The sequence below is a fragment of the Pteronotus mesoamericanus genome, unplaced genomic scaffold (genome assembly GCF_021234165.1).
Source record: "Pteronotus mesoamericanus isolate MK-2021 breed Mesoamerican mustached bat unplaced genomic scaffold, CSHL_Meso_final scaffold_651, whole genome shotgun sequence".
Classification (NCBI taxonomy): Eukaryota; Metazoa; Chordata; class Mammalia; order Chiroptera; family Mormoopidae; genus Pteronotus; species Pteronotus mesoamericanus.
This window is the reverse complement of record NW_026555325.1, coordinates 46,963,121-46,975,168: the sequence shown is the minus strand read 5'-3', so window position 1 is coordinate 46,975,168 and position 12,048 is coordinate 46,963,121. Positions and strand designations below refer to the sequence as shown.

At 41.7% G+C, this 12,048-nt stretch overlaps 1 protein-coding gene across 3 annotated transcripts in view; it reads left to right on the top strand.

Annotated features, from left to right (window-relative positions):
• Positions 1 to 12,048, top strand: part of HIBCH (3-hydroxyisobutyryl-CoA hydrolase) — a 78,644-nt gene that overhangs the window by 9,067 nt on the left and 57,529 nt on the right. The window lies entirely within an intron of this gene.

Genomic DNA, 12,048 nt, shown 5'->3' with positions numbered 1-12,048 from the left:
AGCAGACACTGAATCTGCAGGTGCTTTTATTTTGGACTTTTCAGACTCTAGAACTGTGAGACATACATGTTTAGTTGTGTAAGCCACCCAGTCTATGGTATTTTATAGCAGAATGAATAGACTAAGACACCCTTAAAGAGCCTGAAAAGAACCTTGCATATAAACAGGTTACTCCGTTACAGTACTTACTGTATGCCAGGTGCTATCCTAAGTACTTGATATGTATTAGCTCATTTGAGTCTATATGCAATGCTGAAACCTCAGAACCAAAAGTGTGTGGTAAGCACATTTGGTGACAAAATATGACTTGAAGCTCTTTGTGTTTTTATCCTAACTAGTGTGAATATTTATGTTTTGGTGCAGAAGTGTTAAAGCATTTGATTAGAGTGTACTGGCTCAGACTCGCCTTGGGGTGTGTCATATAGTGTGTGATATGTACTTTATCTTTCCAAAGTCTAGGAGATTTTCTGAATTTTGAAACACATCTGGAACCAAGGCTTTTTGATGAAGGCATTATGGCCTTACTCCTATTTAGTGGATTAGACATGGAGGAACAGAGGCTAAATAATATGCTCTAATGCCACACAGCAAATAAATAGGAGGTAAAATTTGAATCCAGGTGATCTGGCTCCATAGACTTAACTTACTTCACCCCGCAGTCTCTGGCACAGTGTTTCTCAGTTAAGCCTGAGTGCAGCTGGGTAGATGAAGACTGGATTATTCCTACCCGTAGTTATTTTAGTCAGCTGATGTACATGGGGTGGATGAATTTCCTGGAAAAGATCTTAAAACAGTGTCAGTGATTCCTATTTAGGCATATACGCACAGACGGGAGAGAAAGACGTGACAGAGTCCAGATTCAGCGGGCTGTGGCGACCTGGGCCATGAGCCTCGTCGAGAGAAGGGAGATAAATTAGACTCTCATCAGGGCCTTAGGGCTGACGGGTTGGAGGCTCCATTGGTGGCTTTTATTAGTTCTTGAGAGGCAGAGAGGCTGTATCCCAAGCAGTCCACCCGGGACCCTCCTAATAATACAGCCAATAAAGAAAGTAGTGATGGACATAGGCCACTGAGGGCAGTACTGTAGACAGTTGTGAGAAGTGGAGAGGACATGAGACAGATTGTTGGAGAGAGGTTTTTTTGGTAAATTTGGTTTTTAACAAGTATAGTGTGGGGTGCCATGTATTGTAGTTAACTCCCGTGATAAGAAAATCCTGTGTAGCAGGCATTCATTTGGAAATAAGGGCATGGGCTTCAGCCTCTGGAGCAGTAAAGATACAGATGCAGGTTTGAATCAGCTACTTAGATGTAATAATTGTAGATGAAAAATAGATCTGCTCACAGAAGGTGAGAGAATAGAGCACAGCTAAGGATGGTTTGAGGGACTCTAAAAACTATTGACATGTGGAGGAATTTACTGACCCAGATTGAAATGACTCAAATGATGCTGGAGTAATTTGTATTTATTAAATGTTTTTTTTTTTTAATTTATTTACTTTTAAAATACATTTGTCTCTGCCTCCCCCCCACCTCTTTCCCTTGCCCCCTCCCACCTTCCCTCCCTCAGCTCTTCCCCTTTGGCTTTGTCCATGAGTCCTTGCTATATGTCCCTTGACTTTCCCCTTCCCTTCCCTTTCCCTCTCCCCCCCTTCCCTCTTGTCTCTGTTGATTTCTTTTCCTTTCAGTGTTGCTGGTCATATTTTCCTTGCTTCTTTGCCTTGTTGGTTAGGTTCCGCTTATAGGTGAGATCATATGGTATTTGTCTTTCGCCCCCTGGCTTACTTCGCTTAGCATGATGCTCTCCAGTTCCATCCATGCTGTCGCGAAGTTTAGTACTTCTTTTTTTCTTTCTGCTGCGTAGTATTCCATTGTGTATATGTACCATAATTTTTTGATCCAATCATCTACTGATGGGCATTTAGGTTGCTTCCAACACTTGGCTATTGTAAATTGTGCTGCTATGAACATTGGGGTGCATAGGTTCTTTTGTATTGGCGTTTTGGTGTTCTCAGGGTATAGTCCCAGCAGGGGAATCGCTGGATCAAAAGGCAGTTCCATTTTCAGCTTTCTGAGGAAATTCCACACTGCTTTCCATAATGGCTGCACCAGTCTGCATTCCCACCAACAGTGGACTAGGGTTCCCTTTTCTCCACAGCCTCGCCAGCACCTGTTGTTTGTGGATCTGTTTATGATGGCCATTCTGACCGGTGTGAGGTGGTACCTCATGGTGGTTTTGATCTGCATTTCTCTGATGGCTAGTGATGCAGAGCATCCTTTCAAATGCCTCTGGGCCCTCTGTATCTCCTCCTTAGAAAAGCATCTGCCCAGGTCCTTTGCCCATTTTTTGATTGGATCGTTTGTCTTCTTGGAGTAAAGCCGAGTGAGTTCTTTGTATATCTTGGAGATCAAACCTCTATCTGATGTATCATTAGCAAATATATTTTCCCATACGGTTGGCTCCCTTTTCATTTTGCTGATGTTTTCTTTAGCCATGCAGAAGCTTTTTATTTTTATGAGGTCCCACTTGTTTATTCTTTCCTTTATGTCCCTTGCTTTAGGAGACATATCAGTGAAAAAATTGCTGCGTGGTATATCTGAGAGTTTCCTGCCAATGTTCTCCTCGAGGACTTTGATGGTGTTGCGACTTATATTTAAGTCTTTTATCCATCTTGAGTTTATTTTTGTGTATGGTGTCAGCTGATGATCCAATTTCAATTTTTTGCATGTAGCCGTCCAGCTCTCCCAACACCATTTGTTGAAGAGGCTGTTATTGCTCCATTTTATGCTTCTGCCCCCTTTGTCGAATATTAGATGTCCATAGAGACCTGGGCTTATTTCTGGGCTTTCTATTCTGTTCCACTGGTCTATGGGTCTGTTCTTGTGCCAGTACCAGATTGTTTTGAGTATAGTGGCTTTGTAGTAGAGTTTGATGTCCGGTATTGTGATCCCTCCTACTTTGCGTTTCTTTCTCAAAATTGCTGCGGCTATTCGGGGTCGTTTATGGTTCCATATAAATTTTTGAAATGTCTGTTCTATTTCTGTGAAATACGTCATTGGTATCTTAATAGGGATTGCATTGAATCTATAAATTGCTTTGGGTATTATGGACATTTTGAGGATATTAATTCTTCCAATCCATGAGCACGGTATATGCTTCCATTTATTTGTGTCTTCCTTAATTTCTTTTTTCAATGTTGTATAGTTTTCTGCATACAGGTCTTTTGTGTCTTTGGTTAAATTTATCCCTAGGTATTTTATCTTTTTTCGTGCTATATCGAATGGTATATTTTTTCTGATTTCTTCTTCTTCTATTGCATTGCTGGTGTACAGAAACGCCTTTGATTTCTGAATGTTGACTTTGTATCCTGCTGTTTTGCCAAATTCACTTATTAGGTTGAGGAGTTTTTTGGTAGAGTCTACAGGGTTCTCTATGTACACTATCATGTCATCTGCAAACAATGATAGTTTTACTTCCTCCTTTCCTATTTGGATGCCTTTTATCTCTTTCTCTTGTCTGACCGCTGTGGCTAGGACTTCCAATACGATGTTGAAAAGAAGCGGTGAGAGCGGACATCCTTGTCGTGTTCCCGATCTTAGTGGGAAAGCTTTCAGTTTTTGCCCGTTGAGTATGATATTGGCTGTAGGTTTTTCATATATGGCCTTTATTACGTTGAGGAATGCCCCATTTATTCCCATTTTGCTGAGTGTTTTGATCATAAATGGGTGCTGTACCTTGTCAAATGCTTTTTCTGCATCTATTGAGATGATCATGTGGTTTTTGTCTTTTCTTTTGTTTATGTGCTGTATTACGTTTACTGATTTGCGTATATTGAACCATGCCTGCATCCCTGGGATGAATCCCACTTGATCGTGGTGGATAATTTTTTGAATGTCTTGCTGGATGCGGTTTGCCAATATTTTGTTGAGGATTTTAGCATCTATGTTCATCAGTGAAATTGGCCTGTAGTTTTCTTTCTTTGTAGGGTCTTTATCGGGTTTTGGGATCAGGGTGATGCTGGCCTCATAGAAGGAGTCTGGGAGTCTTCCCTCCTCTTGGATTTTTTGGAATAGTCTGAGAAGGACAGGGGTTAGCTCTTCCTTAAATGTTTTGTAAAATTCTCCTGGGAAACCGTCTGGCCCTGGGCTTTTGTGTGCTGGGAGTTTCTTGATGACTGCTTCAGTTTCCCCAGCTGTTATCGGTCTGTTCAAGTTTTCTGTTTCTTCCTCCTTCAGTGTTGGAAGATTATACTTTTCTAAAAATTTGTCCATTTCATCAAGATTTTCAAGTTTCTTGGCATATAATTGTTCATAATACTTTCTGATGATCATTTATATTTCTGTGGTATCAGTTGTTATTTCTCCTCTTTCATTTCTGATATTATTAATTTGGGTCCTCTCCCTTTTGTTCTTGATGAGTCTGCTTAAAGGCTTGTCCACTTTATGAATCTTTTCAAAGAACCAGCTTCTGGATTGGTTGATCCTCTGAATTCTTCTTCTTGTCTCTATGTCATTCAGTTCTGCTCTAATCTTGACTATTTCCTTCCTTCTACTTGCTCTGGGATTTATTTGTTGTTGTTTCTCCAATTCTTGAAGTTGTAGTGTTAGGTCTTTTATTTGAAATGTTTCTATCTTTTTAAGGTAAGCCTGTATTGCTATGAACTTCCCTCTCAGGACCACCTTTGCTGTGTCCCATAGGTTTTGGACTGTTGTCTGTTCATTTTCATTTGTTTCCAGAAATTTTTTGATTTCTTCTCTTATCTCATTATTGACCCATTCATTGTTTAATAGTGTACTGTTCAGTCTCCATGAGTTTACAAGTTTTTGAAGTTTCTCTTTGAGGTTGATTTCAAGTTTCAAGGCCTTGTGGTCTGAGAAAAAGTTTGGTATTATTTCAATTTTCCTGAATTTGCTGAGGCTTGCTTTGTGTCCTATCATGTGGTCTATCTTTGAAAAACTGCCATGAGCATTTGAAAAGAATGTGTATTTTTCTTCTTTGGGATGTAAGGTTCTATATATGTCAGTTAAGTCTCTTTGATTCAGTGTGTCATTCAGCGCCACGATATGTTTATTAATGTTTTGTTTGGAAGATCTGTCCATTTTTGACAGTGGGGTGTTGAAATCCCCTACTATCACTGTGTTGCTGTCTATATCTTTTTTGAAGTCATCCAACAATTTCCTTATAAACTTGGGGGCTCCTATATTGGGAGCATATAAGTTTACAATGTTGATGTCTTCTTGATAGATTCTTCCTTTAAGTATGATAAAGTGCCCCTCTGGGTCTCTCTTTATGGCCTTTGCTTTGAAATCGACTTTGTCTGATACAAGTATGGCAACGCCAGCCTTTTTCTCATGTCCATTTGCTTGGAATATTATTTCCCATCCCCTTACTTTCAATCTGTGTAGGTCTTTTGCTCTGAGGTGGGTCTCTTGCAGGCAGCATATGTGTGGGTCATGTTTTCTTATCCATTCAGCTACCCTGTGTGTTTTGATTGGGGCATTTAGTCCATTCACATTGAGAGATATTACTGATAGAAACTTACTCATCTTTTCTCTGTGTACTTGTGTTCCTCTCTGTCTCATTCTTTTCCTTCATCTGCTTAAACCAGTCCCCTTAGCATATCTTGGAGTGCTGGTTTGGTAGAGATGTATTCTTTTAGCTTTCTTTTGTCTGGGAAACTCCGTATTTCTCCTTCTATTTTAATGGAGAGCCTAGCTGGGTAGAGCAGCCTTGGCTGTAGGCCCTTGCTTTTCATGGCTTGGAATATTTGTTGCCATTCCCTTCTGGCTTGGAGTGTTTCTGTTGAGAAGTCAGCTCCTAGGCGTATCGGGGCCCCCTTGTATGTTACTTTCTCCTTCTCCCTTGCTGCCTTGAGGATTCTCTCTTTGTCTTTGACATTTGCCATTTTAATGATGATGTGTCTTGGAGTGGACCTCCTTGGGTCCCTCTTGAGTGGGGTCCTCTGTGCCTCCTGGATCCATGAGAGCCTTTCTCTCCTCAAATTAGGGAAATTTTCCATCATTACTTTTTCAAGGAGGTTCTCTATTCCTTGCTCCTCTTCTTCTCCTTCTGGTATCCCTATTATACGGATATTATTGCGTTTCAGGTTGTCCTGCATTTCCCTAAATGCATCTTCATTCTTTTTGAGCCGTTTTTCCATTTCTTGTTCTTTCTGGGAGCTTTTTTCTACCTTGTCCTCCATCTCACTGATTCGATCCTCAGCTTCATCCAGCCTGCTTTGGATTCCTTCTACTGTGTTCTTCAAGTCAGAAATGGTATTCTTCATATCCTCTTGTGTCTTCTTGATAGTTTCTATGTCCTTTTCCAGGCTGATATAGTTTGCTGTAAGATCCTGATAGTTTCTCTGCAGTTTCTCATAGTTATCTTTGAGCTGGCTGAGCTCATTGAGCTTCCTTAGAACCATTGTTTTGAATTCCATATCTGATAGTTCCCTTGCCTCTATTTCATTGAGCTCTCTCTGTGGGGAGTCCCCTTTTCCACTCATTTGAGGGGAACTTCTTTTTCTTCCCATTTTTGTGAGAGTCTGTTAAGTATTTTGGTCCTTTACTTTTCTTTCTGGGCTTGCCTCTGATGATGTCAGTTGTTGACCCTATAGGGCCTTGGGTTGTTTGTTTGAGTCTTTCAGGAGTCTAATGCCTGTGTCTGACTCCTGCTTGGAGCAGCTCTGTGGCCCCTTCGGTCAGAGCTGAGCTATTTTTTGGGATCTCTCTGCGCTCTCACGCAGGCTCCTTGAGCGCGTTCCCAGCGCGGCAGGGCCCCCCCGCCTGCCTGGGCTCGCATGTGCTTGCCCCAGACCAGGGGGCTTATTCGCGGCCTCCTGTACTCATATGGCCTCCCTAGCACGCGAGCTTCGCGGCACTGCTCAGTTTAGGGTCTTCTATTGTGTGTTTTCCCCGCTTTTGGCTCTTTGGGTGCGTTGCTTGCCCTCGCCAAGTGGGGACTACGGAAATGGGAGGAAATCAGCTCTAGGACTCTCCGGTTAATCCTGTTTCTGGTCTCTCCTCCAGGGACTCTGGGCAGCTCTACTTATTTTGTGGGCCGCTCCGCAATCGCGGCGGGTAGGTCAATTTACGCCTGCCCTTGCCCCTCTGTGCACTCCCTCGCAGGCCGTATGGGTACCAGTCTGTGTGAGGCCTTGCCGGCAGGTGCAAGCGTTCGCCAGCCCGCGTGGGTCACACACACGCTCGCCAACCCTCGCCGGTCACTCGGCGCCTATTAAATGTTTTTTGATGCTAAGAATTGTGGTTATCTTGTGCTTTGAGTCATATTTTTGTTATAATAATTTAAATGACATTCTGTATTGTTGGCTGGAAATTGATGAAAATCTTAGGAACGGGAAGGATGTGAGACTGGATAAAGAGGAATGTCAGCAAAGCATTTTAAAAGAATCGTGTTCTGCTAACGGTAGAACATTTCCTTGGGCATGTTGTGGAGTAGTAGCCCTGTTCGATGGCAGTGGTTGTCACTTATAGTGAAAGGTGTATGCTTGATTAAGATTGGGACTTGGTTATGCACAATGAGAAGCTTGTCCTAGGTCATTGTTAACAGTAAAACTGCAGCGGTAGAATAGTGGATTATTTATTAAACTTATTAAACATGTTTGGAATACCTGCTATGTATCAGGCACTGAATTTTCCTCAAAGGAAAGGGTCATTTCTCAGAACATTTATGAATGCTGTAAAGTGTTTTCCAAAAATGCAGTCTGCAAAATAAGTCCCAAAAGATTATGCATGAAACACACACACACACACACACACACACACTCACACACACAACCACTTTAATCGAGTAAGAAATTATTGTATTTTAAGAGTTTCATTGTGTATTTGCATATTAAAGATGGAGAAGTCTTATAAAAATGAAACTTGTTTCTATTTTTTTAAGTTTTTTCCCAAAACTGATTTGACCACATGCCATTTTCTCCTTCCACATGGAAGCAGTAAACATCCCTTTCGCATGCTTTGGGAAATGCTGCTGTGGATTTTGCCAGAGTATTTCCATGTTCCAGCAGAGTAGATATTCCAAGTCATGTGTGTCTCATGGATTTCATTTGGGCAGACTTCACATGTTCAGTTTAGCACAGAGCTCTGTGTATATGGTATCCAGACATGTTAGCAAGTGTCTTTCACATTTCTCCTCTGGATGGATGGAAATGATGGGTCACCCAGTCATTGCAGGAGTGGAAAAGCTTTTTGGAGTGGGATAAAATGGGTGGGATTACTGTATTTACCATGTATAATGTGTACCCACGTTTTTGTGTGCATTATACGTGGGATTATTATACCCATAGTATGTCATCATTATACCCATGTATAATGGACATCCTTATTTTTCCCTCAAAAAATTTGGGCAAAAAAGTGTGCATTATACACAGCAAAATACGGTATATAGTTTGAAGAAGATGATTGGAGAGTCAGTTTAGGAAGCATAATGGTTAGAGCATGGGCTTTGAAATGAAATAAATGAGGTTTGAATCCTAGTCCTACCCCAAGGCTGTGTGACTCCAGGCACAAAATCTAACTTCTCCAGGCCTGAGTTTCCTTATCCTGGGAAGGAACTCCTAGAACTTAACTCACTGGGTTGTTTTGAGGATTAAGTGACACGTTTCTCAACTGCTTAGCTTAGTGCCCATGGAAAACCTTAATGGTAAGTTAAAATAAAGAACAGTTTTTTCTAATAGCTTAAGAAAATATTTGAAAATATAAATAAATGGTGATCCTCTTGTCTTTCCAGGACATATAATAAAGATTTAAGAAAGTCTTATTTTTTACCTTAAATCTCTTTTCTGGCTGTGGGCTAGAAACATTTCTTCTTTCCTTCTCTGTTCTCCTTAGCCCTTCTGTCCTCTGCCCCGCACGCGTTTTGGGTTGTATCAGAAGTTCATTTCTGACTCTAGTCTCTGTAATCTTTCCTAATATGATAAATTTTCTTCACAGCCAACTTGTCTAGCTTTTAGTTAAAAGTTTGTGATGTTTTCAAAGGAGATTTAATTTTTTATAGAATAATGAACATATATAAGTGACACTTACAGTGGAGATTTCCATCTTTTTCCCTTCTGCCCTTTGCATGTATGATTTTGATTAATGAACTAGTGGTTTCCTGGTTTTTAGAAGGGCATGAATTGTAGAAGTAGGAACAAATCTGTTCGCTCATTCATTTACATCAATCTAGTGGCATTAACAGTAGAAGATCCTATAACATCCTTTACTCAAAATCTGACCCTCTGTAAACGTCCTGCAAAAATGCTTGGCCTAAGTGCTTGAAGATCCATGCTTAAAGATATTTGTGCATCACTGTAATAGCAAAAATGGAAATTATCAGTAGGGGACTGATAAACTGATATGTAAAAATGCATAGCTGTTAAAAATAAATATGTATCATTTGTTGCAAAATTCATACTGGGGAATTTTATAGATTATATGACTTGGTTTTTTTTCCACCAAGTTGTAAGGAAAACAAAGGGATGGAGGGGGCACCTGTAGATTATAAGACTTGAAAGCTATTCTCAGTTTTAAAAGATGGACAGATTGTTTATGGATGCACATTTTGCATTTATTATAAACACCGGGACAGTTGTTGCTTTTGTAGGGAGGGAGAGGGCTGTGATTGGAACAGGGCAGGTGGAGGGCTTTTGGGCGAGCTGGACAGCTTCGGGTCTGGGGTTTGATTTTACCCCAGTTAGAAGCTAATAGTTAGCCTGTTACAGTTTCATGGATGCTGGCAGAAGACATGAAACTTTGGAGTTTGAAACAAAGACTTTGCTCTTAGTGGCACAATGAGCTCCATTGAGCATCATGTTTTTATTGCCTCTCCATGCTCCCCGAGTCCCACAGGGGTGACATGGAGGACCCAGATGGGTGCCTGCAAATGCAGTGGATTGTATTACAGGACAGTGATACTGAAGTTGAGGAACCTGCTTGTTTATAGCAAGCTGTAAGCAAGCCTACCTACTCTCTGTCCCAGAGGGAGACCTTACGTTTTCCTCAAAGTTGCCTGAGCAAATACAACCCTGAAAAATGACCCAAGCACAGAGTGATCAGGCCCTTGGGTTCATGGAATGCCTAGCCATGAAGTGCGAGAAACCTCAGGGCCCATGGCAGATGGCTTCTTCCACCACCAAGTTGGAAATAGGGTCATTGCAGATTTAATTAGTTAAGATGAGTCCTATGGAGTAGGGATTCCTGGGGTGATTCAATATGACTGTTGCCCTTATCAAAAGGGGAACTTTGGAGACAGGATACTGGAAGGTGTGCTCAGGGTTCCCCTAGTGTTTTCCCTATCCCAGCCGTAGAATCAGCCATTTCTGTAAGGAGCCCTGGTTTCTTTATTTGAGAATGACATTTAGAAATCAAGATCTAAGCTCTAGGAGTGTTCTTTGCTATTTGGGTATCATGACTTTCTCTTGGGGGATAGAGCCAGTAAGTATAGGGGAACACACACACACACACACACACACACACACACACACACTGTATCCACACACACACACACACACTGTATCCTAACCCATGTGTAAATACATGTCTCTAATTGTTTCTGTATTTGTCCTGTGTGTGTGTGTGTGTGTATAAACATGAGTTCATACTGATGTTTCTGACTTTAATTTAGTACCACGAGGCAGGGTTCATTTTAGCCATCCCTGTTTGCATATCTGTACCTGTCCTCCTGACAGAGGCTCTGGCTGTTTCTTGTTTAACCCCAGCATGCAAGCAAAGCAGTTTTAAAATTATTAACCACCTCCCATGAGAAACAAACTTACCAACTAGAGCGTCATGCTGATGTATAGCTGCTTTTGTATTTACCCTTACAGTCCCCACCAGATCACTGTTAGGGTGTCCACCCTCCCACTACCGCTGCGGTCACTCCAGTGAGGTTAGGTCATACATGAGCAGCTCAGTTAAGACTCACTTGTCACAGCCTCCTTCTGGGGCAGAGAGTAGGCTTGCTTACAGCTTGCTATAGTCAGGCAGGTTCCTCAAGTTCAGTATCACTGCCCTGTAATACAACCCACTGTATATGCAGGCGTCCATCTGGGCCCTCCATGTCACCCCTGTGGACCTCGTTCCCTTCCTCACTTCCCTGCCCATGTAGCCTTTGGTTCTGTGTGGAAAATGAGGGGGAGTATTTAGCTATATCCACTTCCCTCTCCCACCCAGCACTACGCAGCAGAGCTTTCCCCAGTCTTCCTGGGGCAGCCTGATTGGATTCGAGGAAAAGGCAGCCAGAGTGAGAACTCTTCATGACTGTGACTCGCAGGAGTGTCAGACTATCACATTTGCCCACACTTGGCCTCCAGCAAGTAATCGAAAATTCTAGTTAGCTTTCCTAAAGGCTTCTCTGCCTGAGGTATGCAAATATTCTGGTCCTGGGTCTCTCTGAAGGCACCTCTCTTCAGATTTTATGAGGCCCCTGTGACAGTTTTCTGACTGAGCTCAACAAAAGTCATTAATCTGTAGTCTGTTCAGCTTCCCTCCCCCGCCCTTGCTATAAAATCCAAAGGAAAATCTTTTCTGCTCTCAACATTTCTGAGCTGAAACCAAATAATAGAGTTTTAAAAGATTGCCTCTGGTACCGGTGATAATTTATGTTAAATTGTTCGGTGAAAACAATCATGAAAATTTTTATTTTGGCTGACAAATCTGACTTGGTTCAAATAATGCTTTGAAAAAATGTGTTGTCAACCTTGACTGATGTAGCTTAGTGAGATGGGTGTCATCCCGCAAAGGGAAGGGGAAAGGGTGTCACCCTGCCAGTTCAGTTCAGGCCAGGGCACACGCCTGGACCTGTGGGGGCGTGCGAGCGGCGACCCATTGGTGTTTCTCTCCCACAGTGATGTTTCTCTCCCTTTCTTTTTCCCTCCTTTCCCTCTCTCTAAAAATAAATAAATAAAATCTTTTAAAAAAATGTGTTTTCAGACTGTTTTTCCTACACTGTAGTAGTTTATGCTTCTCCAGTATGTCTGTTTCCACATATTCTGGATATTACTGGATATCAAACTTTTTGACATTTGTGAATTTGTTTAAAAATAT